The following is a 15,910-nucleotide window of genomic DNA, read 5'->3' as shown; positions in this document are numbered from 1 at the left end:
AAAAACCTTTATAAAATGGAATTAATCTAATCTACTTATTAAAGGAAACTTATGGATTTTTATTCAAACATTACATACAATCTATTTTATTACGTTACGAAGGGAGATAATTATTTGCTGTCGACTGGCCATTTGCAACAAGCCAGAAAGGTCACGGAATCGGGACACTGGCTACCCAAATGACGGGTGGGATGTCCATTTTACGGAATGTGGTATGATGATGTATCGTACCATGATAATCAACGACTAGGGCCTGGTGAAAACAGGTTTGATTTATTCCATATTTGCACAAAATGTACAATTTTTCTATTCATATTTTTTTAAATATTATATGAGATATAAAATTATTTTTTAAGTGAAGCCAGATAGTAAATAGTAGCTGAAAAAAGTAAAGAGAAAATATAATCGGATATTTCTAGATAATATATGAATGAAATGTGATGATATTACAGAAGAACACGTTGAATGATCTATTGGACGTTGAACTCATGTGCAAATCTTTTTAGGCAAAATAATTAATATAAATTTTTGGATTTTACGGAAAACTTTTTTCTGAAAATTTAATTTACGGAATAAATTAATTGTTCTTTTTTGTTTTTATTTATAAAAAGATTAAAAAATGTCTGTCAAATTTGAATATTTATCACATTGTTATTTTAATGAAAATTCACTTACAATTGTTAGTTGTTGTTTTTTTTTTTTTTAAGTTTTACAATGTATAAATAAAAAAAAAGTAATTAACCGTCGAACCATAAGTGTAATGAATGTTTGAGTGGAGTATATCTATGAATTGGTAAAGAAAATATATGGATAAAACTACAAGAGATGAAATATTAAAACAGAAAGTAGTCTGTGTGTAACTTGAATTAAAACCAACCCTCCTCTCAAATATAGACAAATAACTATATACCATGTTCTCCCTTTAGTGAAATTAATATCAAAATGTACCATTTTTTTTTACATATTTGCCATTCCCACTTATGTATAGTCATAGAAAAGATGGAATTTAACCAGCCTTAAATTCGGAGACGCCATTTTCTTAAATGTTCCGGACTGGCTACCCCTGACTTTATTACAATATGCTAGTTATACATGAAAGATGTTAAAGCAGTGTCAGTTGCTTTATATATGATAATTCACCAATTGGTCTCCTTTTTGTATGACATTCAGAGACACCTAAACACATCTGTGACAGTTTCTGTTCTTATAAAAAAAGAAGGTCTTAGTGGTATGATGGTCAATGAGACAACTTTCCACCACTGTGACCGGAGAGACCAGAGGACTAGAATCTAAACAAGGTGTACAATTGAAATAAATCCAATATATTCTGATTTATATCAAACTCAAACTTGCAATTGTATGGTAAGGTATTTTCTTGTTTGCTTGGATTAGGTGCAATCCTAAAAGTCTAAAACTATATTTACATCCACACAGGATTCATTCAAAAGTTTCGTAGTAACTCAAGTTTTCTCATTATGTCAGATTCTCCATCTGAAGCAAGATTGAGATCTTAAAAGTAGATATTTAAGTTCACACCTTCTTGATCTTTCAGATGAATTAGCTAATAAATATCAATAACTTAAACGTGTGTAGTATGAACTCTAATACATAATAGAACATTCGAAATATGATAGGATGTTTGCCCGACCCCCATTTGTTACACACGTATATATTTTTTCCTTTAAAAGATTTGAAAGACTTATTTCAGAAATTATAGAGCTGTCTCAATAAATATGGATGATATTTTGAAATGACTATTCATCGCTTATCGATCTATCGTAAATTCGCTAGTGCGAAAAGGTCCAAAGAGACACCTCCAATTGAGCCTCAAACGTCTGCCCTATGATATCTTATGTCTGCATGTTAGACTACACCAATGCATGTCACTAACATTATTCATGTGACGCTGCACAATTTTCTAGGTTAAAGTTTACCTTCACTGCACAAATGTGCATATATACATACATGTATAGTGTTCATATGGTAAACGCAGACAGCGAAGATTATTTACCTACATTGTGATAAATTTAATTCATTTACACATTATCTATTTATTAAAAACGTATAGAACGTTTAAAATATATCAATTATGGTCAATTGGAGTAAATCTGCAAGGACATTTGTGTATTGGGTTTTTAGAAAACGATTGTAAACACGAAACGATTTTTTTATTTATAGAGTTTGTGTATTTGTTTACAGTTGATATTTGTACAAGTGTTGTGCAGTAGTATTTGCATTGTGGGAATTTGTTGTGGCGCATTCTTTTTAGCGTGTTAGCAAGGGTGTACATGGGTGGGTGTTGTTAATTGATTGCTTGTACAGAAAGAGTTTTCCGTTCGAAATGAATTAATTATTATATTGGGATATAATTTAGTTGAAAAATATGATACATTAGTTAGATATTACCAGTTTTATCAGATACTGCATACATGAAATCGTTTTGGTTGTATTATTACGTCTGTATAAAATGTCCCGAGATACCATGGGAAGACAGTTTTCAATCAAACAGAGATTTTCTATGTACACATTTGTTTACGTTTTAGGAAACGATTCTGAACTTTTGTCTGAATAATCAAAAAGATATATTATATCAAAGCTATTAACATTAATATATAAAGAAATACATGATGTATTTTAGGTTTATATGAAGATTAAAAATATACAGCAGTAATGTTGTGTAACACTAAAACAAAAGTAAATAATTTAGAATAAAGGCCAATAAGAATAAGAATAAGAATATTTATTATTCCAATCAAGGACCCTTGATGGGCAGCATAACATGTATACATAAAACATATGAAAAAGTGTCCAGCAATACCTATAATTATTCTAAAATAATAATAAATTTACAAAAGCAGGGATTTCCACCATAACCAAAACTCTCCCTCCGTCACAGAAAGACAAGGCGACACTTTAGCCGGAGTAGTATTGCGGACTATTGCTAGAGCATTCTATGCCAATCCAGGGACCGGCTTTCTTTCCATCTACTATTTAGTTTCTTTATGCTCTTCCCTACGATCTTTTATATCTTTATACATTATCTGTTCACCGAATAAAACCCAGATGAATTTCCTGTATGAGTTTAAACAAAAGCAGCTGACTATATTTCATTGATGATCATTGATATATAGATATATAATGTAATGTATTATTATTTTAAATATGATTTTGTACTTTTTATGATAAGTTTAAGAAGTTCACTGACTTAAAACGAATTATCCTACAAGTATAACATATTGATGTAATGCAACATTTATCAAAATATAATCGATATTAGAACGACAAGAAAGTTTAGGTTGGCGAAATGTAGGACAGAAATTAAAAAAGAAAATAACAAACTATAATTTAAATATATAATTGTCTTCTGATAAATTTTTCAATTGAAGTGCAATAAAAACGTATTTGCAAAAAAAAATATCTTCTTGCTCATATTTGATAATTGATTGAAGAACACAAATTAAAATACCAATTAAACGTTTTGTCCCAAAGTTTTTTTAAAAAAAGACTTGGAAGACAAGATTATGTTGATAGACAGATTGAATGGAAAAAATTATAACACCAAATAAACGTCTTTGATTTGTCCCACAATATTTAAGAAGAACTGTGAATATATGTAAGAATGTAAGCATTTTGAATTATGATCAGGATGTTCAATGACAATAATATAAAATTATATCCTAAATACATAATATGTTAATTATTCTTAACATTTTTTCATGAATATCAAAATCATAATTTATAAAGTCATATTTCAATATCCAAAACTTCTAGAAATAAAACATGTAATAAATCAGAAATTTAATGAAAAATGAGACGCGTTTTTCTTATTATTTATTTGAAAGTGACAAACCTTTACAGTATAAGTTCATCAGTGTCATTACATTATGTGGAATTTTTTAATAACTTACTGTTTACTTGAGAAGAAAAAAATCACTCGATTTTTTTGGTATAATACTTTATTTTAAATTGCCAAACTTGTTCAGAAATAATGGTTCTTATTATGTAGATTTTTTATTAATCTCTTTCAAGGAAATTGTTGACAATATAAATCGCAGCCATTGTTTGTCGTTATTTTTTTTAAATTTCAGATAAGTTTTCATATAACAAAATGTAGACTTGCTTAAAATCATCTTCGAAAAAAAAATATTATGAGAAAATCGGCGGAATCACCGGTTATTATGAATAGTGAATAGTGAAATCCTGTCCAAGGTTGAGGAGCATGTAGTTTTAGTAAGTTTGTTGCTGTGTACACGTTGTTTTGATTTGTTTTTCTTTATTGTTTTGTATAATACACAAATCAGGTCGTTATTTTTCTCATTTAAATTGTTTTACATTTGTGTGACTTTTATATATAGCTTACCATGCTGTATTGGTTTCAAGTGATCATTGTTTTAGACCGTACGGGGACTATTATTGTTTACTTGGTTTCAAGTGATCATTGTTTTAGACCGTACGGGGACTATTATTGTTTACTTGGTTTCAAGTGATCATTGTTTTAGACCGTACGGGGACTATTATTGTTTACTTAGACTATATCATTTGGTCTCCGGTGGAGACTCCACATCTAATTTTTTTCTTATTTTTATAATGCATATAAATACAAAAATAACATAAACTGACCAAGTCTGTGTAATGTAACTTTAAATGTATTGTTAAGAATTCCACCTAAATATAGCATGTGTGACAACTCAAAAACAATAGCAATCAGCTGTTGTATGCACTTAATATTGTACAGATACAATGCACATATTTCTTTGTTTTAAGATTAAACTTTTATTTTACAAAACATTTATGTCATTGACATACGTGTATTACACACGAATATAGATATCAATACAATACGTACTGATTTATAGCATGTAAAGCAAATTTTATGGTAAGGTATTCTTTTGCAAATAGGTTTATATTATTGTTCTACAAAATTAGGTTTTGGTCCAGTTTATGTATTTAGTACAAAATTGAAGTGCTTTCGAGTTACAGATACCCTTTACGTTCCAAGAATATCAGGTCGGCCAAATAAATGCAATTTTTGCACGTGTTTCTAAATAATTTTGTTTGTCTGAAAACATCTTAGATCATCTTAAAGATTATTTATCTACCTATTAACTTCAATTAATATAGATATACTTATTATGTTAGAGGAATCCTCGTATATACATGTATGGTGATATTTTTTTGAAGAAAGATATGGTTTGGGTTTCACTTCTGTCCTTCCGTTATTTTCTAAACAACTACAAATCCCATAACCGGATTATGTCGTCTATGCAGTTATGCTAGATTGTGGTATGAGTTTGATAACAAAATCATGCAAACAAAAATATAAGACATTTCACCAAGAGCACAAGATACGCCTGCCATATGCATATTGAAATTGTCGCACGAATTAAATCGAATATTGTTAATTGCATCAAGTCAAAAGTCAGTAAGATTGTCCTTTAGAAAACAGAAGAAAAAAATAATAGTAGATATTGATTATGACTACAGAAGAAGACTAACAGTGAACCTCGTAAAGTTTAATGCAAGGAAGAAAACAGCCACGAAAACAATTCATGAGAGGATAACAGCACCTTCATGAAGCACTCCTCGTCTACGTTTCCCATTAATGCATATATTTAGACGCATAGTAAACGCGACAGAGGTTAAGGAAAACTCTCACACTTTTCTTTTATATATAGCATGAGTTAATTTGTCTTGAGCTTTTGTTATGGGGAGATTGAAGGGGGATAGAGATAGGACTGCGTACAAAGGGAGATTGAAGGGGGATAGAGATAGGACTGCGTACAAAAATCAATTCTAACTTAGTCTACGATCAACGGTGTTGAAAACTCTATTGACCAGTTTGCTTTTCATATAGAAATAATTTAGTGATGGGAAATAAATACAGTAAGAACCTATTTGCCGTTATATTTGTTAATTCCTGTACAATCAAATCTTGTAAATCACAAAATATTGATATTATAAATTTTATTTATAAGAAAATCCAAATGTAGTTGTACCCTGAAATACGTATCGCACGATTTGAAAAATAAACGTTTTATTGCTTATTTTTTCGTGCATGCTCCACCAATCATCCATATGGGGTGTTTAATCTCTGTCAAACCGTCCTACTTCCAAGAAGTATATAATTTAGTGCTAAACAAAAAGTTATTCTAGGAAACTTTTTTTGACAATAAGCTAAGTTCATATGTTTTTTGTATTCATATTCTACTATTTATTCACTAGAAGTTCCTGTACAACTTGGGAACATTACGATACGTTCTGAAACTGGATATAGAATGACTGACGTATTTCTAGACCATGTAGATCCCCACAAACAACTTCTAAATAGACAGGAAATGTAACCAGAACACAAAAAGTAGAAAATAAATGTCTCCCATGTCTATTTCTTTTCGTCTTTTACACTGAAAAAGAGGCTTGGCAAAGAAAATACGCATGTTTACAGGAGACTTTTGTCCCATTAAGTTACCGAAAAAGCTAAATGGACACTTAAAAATATTTTTGTGAAAAATAGGATAGAAATCATTTTTTTTAACGTTTGCTTTAAATGAAATATAAGTATGAATTTTAGGTGTAAAATAACATAAAATAAGAGGAATTAAATTGTAGGGCCGATTAACTTTGAATTTTATTTTACACTTTTCTAGCTCTATGTTTAATAAGTTGTTTAATTTTTACTAAAATTCACATTATCACAACTTCAAGTGTGGACTTTTAAGTTTCTAACAACATTGAAGTTTGGTTTTTTTTACTTGTAACCACATTATATATGTCTCAAAACAACAATTGTGATAGGTTATTGCAAGTTGCCCTCTAGGTATATTTCTGCATCATTATTTACGACCCCCCCCCCCCCCCCAAAAAAGAAGAAATTGTAGGAAAGATATTTTCAATCAAAATCAAAACTAATTCCACTAAAAGTAAAATGTAAAATTATCTTTTATATTAACATAAATTCAAAATATTTTCATTTCGCTTTAGTAAGCTATCATTGGCTGACAAAATGTAAAACACTTTATAAGAAATAGTCCATGATTAGTCTCTTTACTATAAACCTTGTGGGTTTTAACAAAATTATGATTTTTATTCGTGAGTGAAACTTGTGTAGGAAAGAATTACCATGTCTCTTTCTAAAATTTAAAATAATAAATCAATGTAAACGGATAAAACCGGATTTCTAAGGCATTCGTAGTCTTTCCGACCTATTAAAATCTGCGCGAAAATTCGCATACTATAACACTTACATAATGAGTGTACGTTGAAATTTTATTCTAATTAATTATTGACCGGATCGAATTCAGTTATCTCTCATGTATATATATATATATATATATATATTGTATACATGTGTACACGTATAAGGCATAACATATGCTCATAAATGTATTTATTACTTATCTGCATTTTGATAAAAATTGTATTTGAAATTTGTAATTTCCATTCGAAGAAACGTCTTTATTCAGTTGCAATGAGTTGACAACAGCTGCATAACTGTTCTTGAACATTTACGACCTTTGACAAAAAAAAACAGGATATACAAGGAAGACATTAAATGCCTTTTAGATCAAACGAGAGGTGCCTTCATGCATTCGTTGATATTTTTATCCAATGAATTACTGGTATATGAATGAACAATAACTATATGGTACACATAATAGACAGCAATCATACAACAAAATTTATTTAGCCCTAATAGAAGTGTATAGGTAATAAAGCGGTCTTCAACTATGGCTAGGAACCCTCACCTTATGACCGTATACAACAATCTCTAAACTGTGGCAGATCCGAGTCTAGACAAGTAAGTTCAACAAAGACTATCAAATATGTGATACTAACTCTAACATCATCAATAGACAAACACATGTATAAACAGAACAAACTATGACTTTGGGACCATAGGCACCTGTCTCAGTTTCCCCCCTATATACCTTAATATAACAATATGTTATAATATTAAGGTATATAGAAAAAAAATTCTGAGACAAGTGCCTGTGTTTTGAACATAGGAACAAATATTGCTCACAATTCGAAACTATATCAAGTTTATATACATATTCCAGATGTGGTAACATTTTTTTAAAGTTGTTAAATTATTCCTGTCACATTCCAGAGATCTTAAAGAGCTTTTCCATCCTTATAATGGGGACCAGAATTTTTCTTCTGTGCATTTCCTTTGTTTGGTTCATAACAATATTTGACATAAAACAAAACACATTAAACACAAAACTGATAATGATAGGAAATGCCGCATCGTCCTTATTGAAATGGTGTGTTGTTATATATAAATGTCCAAATATTTCTGAAATCCCTAAACTGTTAAACTACTTGCACGCGATATTGTACATTAAATGTTATACTAAATAGTGAATCGATGGATAGACCTACGACTACATGTATTTTTTAAAGATTAAATGTACTAAGGGAAATAATTATAACCTTAGGTTTTATTTGGCTGTGATCTGGTGGTTTACCGATACGCCAAGTCGCACATTCAGGAAATATGTCAACCATAAATTTACACAATTAATAGCTGAACAAGTGTGCGAAACCTGTTGCTACAATTAAAGATCTAGAAGCCATCATACTGTATATAAGCTTTACGAGAATTTGGATTGAAACGAAAAGCTTAACCAACCACAAATTAAAAAATTTATGTAAAGGTTCTGATGAAAATAATCATTGAATTTGTGACATTTAAACGCAGTATGGCTTTAAATTTCGAGAAACATTAGAAGATCTGTAGCAGGACAATTGCTATGACTGATATTCCTTTAGCAATAGAACTTTGTGAGATTAGCCACAATAACGGCCTACAGAATATAAGCGTAAGTCTATTGCTTCACTTGTTGTTTGAAATTGCATGTAAATGATGGTGGCTTCAAGTTTTCGTGCATTGTTCGACGTCTCAAATATCGTTCTTTATAAATCAAAGATATATATTAAGTGCTTTCTAAATAACCTTCGCAATGAATAGTCGGAGACCAAACGTTATGGAAGCCAGTAAAACATTGAATCATTGATAGCAAAAGGTTTTAGATTAATAAAATTGTTTGACTTACAACAATCATACTTTACACTAAAAACTAGTAGCACGAACCCTAAAACATGTAAAATGTGCTTTTTATCCAAGTGGAATTGATGAATTTGAATTTACAATTCATATATATTATTTAAAACACACCAGGGTCTAATCACATGCCACGAAACGGTTCTTCCAACTCAGTAATATATGTATAGATGGTATACTACTTTCAAAGATATTTTTTTTGTCTTTGTTACATTCGGTATGGTGATTGTATATTCGTAGAAGATCTCACATATAAGTTTGGTTTGTCCTACATTATGGTGTTACAGATAAAAAGTATACGAATCTTCCCACTGTCAGACTCTGCCATCATATGCATTGGAATTTTTATAACTAATGCTAAATGGGCAACATTTATTTGAAATAAATGACAAAATGAAATGCTAGCTTTTCTCACCATTTGCCCCCGACGTTGTTTTAATCCAATTTAGCTGACGTTGAAAAAAAGTCCATATTATTTTTTTAATAATGTGCCCGATGACCTCGCCTACCAACAAACATTACCAACTTGGCTAAAAATAGAACATATATGGGTTAAATGGATATTTTGTCTTTTGTCTTTTGTCTTGAAACCCGATTTGAAAAGGGGAAAAAATTACAGGGGCAATATTCATAATGTTGAATTAGCTCCCTACTGTTTATTTACATCAAAACTGTCTGATGGCTTCTTATTGGAGATTCTGTCCTTAAAAGATTTGTTCATGGTTTTTTTTAATTTTTACCTAATATCTTTAAAACTATAAAAAATAAAATAATAGTAGATCGAAACATAATAGATAGAGAGACACGTTTAACTCTCATTGACAATCATACCACATCTTCTTGTTTATATATAGCAAGACAATATCTACAAATAAGATCACAGTCAAGGCATTAATCCGACAATTCTCTTATAAATAAATTTGGTGTTTTTACTGTCTTCTGATTGGTTAAAATTATTAGTTTTATTTTCAATGTTGTCAATTTTGATGGCGACACGCCCACTCTGACGTTGTGTATTCATACGCCAACATGTGTGTACGTTGTTATTGTTAATATAAATAATATAAAAAGTTCTTTGAGCCTTATTTTTGATAGAAATTTATTTATTATGAATGGCAATAATTTTTTTTGATTTTATTGAACCATAAAACTAATTTTTGACTCTTCACATTTTACATAATCCGCTTCGCGGATTATTCAATGTGAAGAGTCAAAAATTAGTTTTATGGTTCAATAAATTCAAAATAGATAATAGCCATTCATTAAATGGTGTGTTTGTCCTTTTATTGTGGTTCATATCATTTTACTTTTTCTGTTTTTGCCTATTATTTAAACAAAACTACAATGAATAGATTAAAGCTAAATGAGCAAAATGATCAGAAAGATAAGACTAACAACTGAATCTTATTATCAAAATCTTCAGTCATCTCCTTATTTGTCGTATTGCTATTGAATGCCGATTTTTAGTGTTCTTGCCTATATTATTTAAATAAAAAATGTAATAGATAGATATACTCTTTATATAGCACGAATAGAAAATATAACCAGAAAGAAAAAATTCGATCTAACTATCAAGCTTTGCTCACAAGTTTAGACAAAGGAACTATACAAGATAGATACTGGACAAGATCTACAAATAAGTTAAATAATACCCAAATCGTGACTAGACCCATGACGATTATTTTACCTTTTTTTGGTAAAAAACTTTAGGAGATGGAGTGAAGTTGTACACAGAAAAAAATATCAGTAATACAAATCTACAATTTTTTTTTAACATTTATTATTTTGTAGTCCACAATGATGAAGAGTGCCCATTGTTGAAGAAGCACATACACCGTAGTGAAAGACATGCTCTTTATAGCCTCTAGTTTAAATCGGGGATATATCATATTTTCATAATTAATTTAGACGTCTTATGGTTCATAATACCAACCAACATCATCCATGGCAGCCACTTTTACCAAAAACAATATGATAAAAAAAAAACGGATTCAGATTCAACATTTTATGTTAGTGTCATTACATACAAATATATATTAAGATTTACATACTAAATACAAAACGCAGTAAAACCATATACAATTTATGCACACATCTAGAAAGATTAATGAGAAACTTTTAAGATATGATATATATTAATTCATTTCTTGTACATCTACATGTAATATTTACATTAGCAAATTTTATGATATCATACATTTATTATTGCCTTTTTGAACTATGGGTTGATGACACAACAAACATTAAATATGGCTGTTACCATTAGATCTGATTATTCGAGGGGGGTCTGAACACATGTCGAAAGTGTAACCCAGTTTTAAGAAATATACTGAAAAAAGAATCCTTTTAAAATTTAAAATCAATGGAAGAATTATCAAACATCAATTAACCAGCTTTCACTGTTACTTAGATCATGGAAGTGACATATGCAGGTTCGCAAATTAACTCAATCAATTGTTTACGGAAAATGGCCAATTGCTTCTTTTTTGTCCCCCCCCCCCCCCCCCCCCCAGTTTTAAAGGCCGTATACGGTGGGGTTTAATTGATTACACCTATTTCAGTTGAACTCTGTCAAATAGCTGGTTTAGTTTTAACATATTTATTTATAGTGGATTGGGAAACAAGTTTTGCAACTTATGTTTATCCCTTTCCACTTTGCGGGTGCGAGTGCTGCCTTGTAACGGCATTAGCCTGTTCTTATTCGAAATCTACAAGGGTGTCTTTTACGTTCAAGAGATATGGCTCTCTCTTAACACGGGTCAGCCATTTATCGTCCCCTTCCGACGGACTATCATCGTTTCCTCAAGACCATACTCGCATATGGTGTCAAGGGAGAGCCAAAAATTCAGTCCCTGAATAGTTGGTTGATTGCACAACAGTAGAATCATAAATTAGATTTGAACGATATTTCCTCAACTTGTTTCCTCTATAAAGAATACCATCTTATAAACCCGGTATGATGCAATAACATTGTTTTGCCATTATAAATCCCTTATGTAAAATAAAATTTGTATAATTATTTTTGTATCCGTGTTTTAAAGTTATAGCAATATTTAGCACCACTGCACAAACACGTATTTCAAACCAACTGAGAGATGCAGTTTCAATCTTTAATTTCCGTAATGCCATCTTTATTTTGAAAATTGTCAGACCTATGTGTTAGATTTTTGAGAGTATATGATATTATGGCTTTTGAGGTAAACGAAAAACGAAACAACATTGAAATTAACGACAAAGGTTTGCACCGTATAATATCTTTAGTACTACCACGATGAACTACTGGTATTTGCATGCAATAGCAGTTGAAAAATTATGGTTTGCAGGAGGTATCATGATTATAGCTGACTATGCATATATGCTTTTTTTATTGTTAAAGGCTGTATGGAGACCTATATTTGTTAATTTCTGTGTCATTTTGTCTTTTGTGAAGAGTTGTCTCATTGGCATTTACACCACATCTTCTTCTTTATATTGAGTATTTATAAGATAACTTGAATTTTGATTTTTCCGATAAATTTCCAATGCTTAACATATTTTTATTCATGGAAAAGAACATATCGGAAATTGACAATCTGTTGCTTCAAACGTTTATAGGAAATCCTTTAAAGTAATTTGTTTATGATTTTTTTAGCGAATTTTTACATACATATTTTTTTTAATAAAATACTGTCTATTAATAACAGAGGAGAGCACATGGTGTTGTTTATTTGAAAACTTATATTTACTTCCAATCTTTGAAAAATTATTTTGGAATCTCAGTAGCTTATTCTTTATATAGTAATATTTTGTGGAAACAAGACGTTTCGGTAAGTGTAAAAGTTATTTAGAAATAGTCTGCTCTGATCTTTCTCTCTTGATGAAATAATAAAAAAAATCATGACATTTTTATTTAGATGGTAATATATTTCTTTTGATAATAATAATAAGATGAGGATGACTTTATGATCATTATGATAGTGATAGTTGTCGTTGTTCTCATATCTTTGGTCGATGGTTTTTAGCAGCTTAAAACAAACACAAACACCAGTGTCAAACACTTGATATATACGATTTAAAAACAGATTCAAAGGAACATAATGAAATCGTTTATCTCTTCTACTGTATTATTTGCCAAACGATACTATTTTGTAGCCTACACTCTATATTAAGCTACATATTTGCTACATACATAGACTCTTTACATGTCACATTCCAAACTTTGCCTAATTTGACCACCCCCGCCTTTTTTTTATACAAAATCCTGGGTCCGCATCTATAAAGGTTAACTGTTTAACTAAAAATAAGCTACAATTTTTATATCTCTCTCTTGATATTATCACCGAGTATGTATAACATACTTACCTATTTTGAGCATTAATACTGCTACATTTCCCTGTAAAAATTGCACTTTCGGTATCCTTTCAAATCGTAGCATTTGAAATGCATAAGTATTTACTAAACAAGTAAAGTATTCGCCTTAAATATTTAATATCATCGTTATATAACATAAAAAATCTAAACACGTTTGCAGCATATTGCATGCTATTTATTTCAAGTTAAAATAATGATTTGTAAATAGAAAGATTGACATGAAGACGAAGTTTTGGAAACAGCCACAAATAAAAGGGACAATTATTGATATAAATAAAATTGAGAATGGAAATGGGGAATGTGTCATAGAGACAACAACCCGACCAAAGAGTAGAAAACTGTTAAAGGCCACCAATGGGTTTTCAATACAACGAGAAATCCCGCACCCGGAGGCGTGCTCTAGCTGGCTCCTAAACAAAAATATATTCTAGTTCAGTGATAATGAAGGCTTTTTGATAATAAGAAGTTGTTATAGTGTCAGATTTCCTAAACACGCTTAGATTTTTTTCTCCAGTAGATGCAACGGTTAAGGATGCCCTTATAATATTCAGTAGTAAAGAAACGGACTTAAACAAATATTAGCATTATTCGACAATAAATACTGCGCAAAGATTAATAGAAGCGGACAATATGTGTTTATTTGGCAAATGCCAAACAAGCATCTAATGAACACAGGTATACATATATACATTTTGTGTTTTGAAGGTACCATACGGCATTCAGTGATAGAGTACCTTTTTAAATTTCAAATTTTCGTATAAAAAAGGGAATTCCAAATACTAGCGTTATACAATTAAGAACACGTATGACTGCCAATGAGACAACTTTCCAACAGAGACAAAATGACATAGATTCAATCAACTTTTGTCAGTCTAAAACTTAGTTACAGCACATCAACTTCATGTGCGTAACTTTAAACTGTAATAACACTATTTTGTATTCTTCATGGTGCCCCTACTCCTCGTTATGGCCCAAACATTTGTGACGTAATGCCCGGTCCCTCTGTCTCCCTTTTTCTAAGCCTTGTATATTGAACTGTTTCTTTACTTGAAACTAAATGAAAATCACTTGAAAATGGCTTAAAACTTCAATTGAGGCTAAATTTGGCATTTAAGATAAAATTGAATAACATGAGCATTTTCAATCAAAGCCATAATCCTATTTGAAGTCAAGTTTACAATTCTGTTGGAAGTTGTCGAAATTATGGGTTGTGTTCTCGGAACGTTCATTTTCGATAGAAATATACACCGATTCAATAGTTTACATGGAAGCTTGAAATTTGCTATAGTGTATCAAAATGTATCTTCTTTTCTCTTTCCGTTATTTATATATTCATTTCATAAGGAAAGTTTCTTATTAAAATAGCACAAAAATGTACTGATACAACAGGTGCCATTTACATATAAAAATATGTTAAATGGCTTGATTATGAATATGTTTGAATATCACTTTTTCTGTTATTTATTTTGTACATAAATGGATTTCTCCTTTGAAATGTTGCACATTTTGTCATGCATGTTTAGGCCTTTTATACGATATAGCTTTGGCTTATTGACGATCTATAGTTGCTAACATCTTCTTCTCTTGGACTTTGTTGGAGAGTTGTCTCATTGGCAATCATGCCACAGCTCCTCCTGTTATTTTCACGAAAGATTTTTTTTTATCTTTAAATGTTAACGTATGGACAGAGATTTTTAAAATTGTATGAATAGAAACTGACTTCTGAAATTTAGTAATATTTTTCTTATTTGATTTTGTTAAAAACTTAATAAGCTATACATATGCATGTATATCAGTATGTTATCAATTACTTATAAATTAGAAGAATAAAATATTATTCTGTGAATATGGCCGAATAATAATTTAAACAGCTTAAAATCTTTTCATCAAACCCATTTCAGGGAAATAAAACGCGGAACATAAATCTGATAAACGCCATATGGCGTGAAAACAGATCATGATAACAAGTTAACACGTATAAAAATCACAATGGAAGAAATAGCAATTTGACTTAATCCGGCTTGCAAGATAACCTGTTGACAGCCTTGCTCATACGAATTCTCACCACCTTGTCTCCAAGTTTATTGTTTATTCTCAGAAAGGTGTTCAATGTGGTCTTTATACTTATGGTCTTTATATTCAAATATCTTTATAATAAATCCTACGGCCTTTTTAAACAATTGTTTTTATAATTTTCATAAGGTTGAGAATATTGCAATGTACCGACTTCAAATACTAGTATATTAATCTGTCGTCTTGGGATCAGGTATTTATGAGGTGTTGGCCATAGGGGTCCCTGATTGCCGCTTCCCTTACTATACGTCGACCTCTCTCTCCTTTACTTCCATACGAAAATCGGTAAAAATAATGTTTCCAGAATATCATGTGATCCCCTCTGTCCCCGGTGTCCGCCACCTACTCATACTTCCCTCACCCACGACTCCCAGTTCCCGCCCCGATTCCTGTTTTTCCGCCCCCTCATTTCAATGTTCCCTT

General features: G+C 30.7%; 1 protein-coding gene across 1 annotated transcript in view; it reads left to right on the top strand.

The window, feature by feature from the left end:
* The first annotated feature begins 15 nt into the window (after positions 1-15).
* LOC139516989 (uncharacterized) overlaps positions 16-15,910 on the top strand; it is a 37,510-nt gene continuing 21,615 nt past the window's right edge. Inside the window, exon 1 of the mRNA XM_071307511.1 lies at positions 16-266. The gene's annotated coding sequence lies outside the window, so the exon portion shown is untranslated. The remainder of the gene's footprint in view (positions 267-15,910) is intronic.

The sequence above is a fragment of the Mytilus edulis genome, chromosome 3 (assembly GCF_963676685.1).
Source record: "Mytilus edulis chromosome 3, xbMytEdul2.2, whole genome shotgun sequence".
Classification (NCBI taxonomy): domain Eukaryota; kingdom Metazoa; phylum Mollusca; class Bivalvia; order Mytilida; family Mytilidae; genus Mytilus; species Mytilus edulis.
Note: the sequence above shows the minus strand (reverse complement) of the source record. Positions and strands in the feature narration are given on the sequence as shown.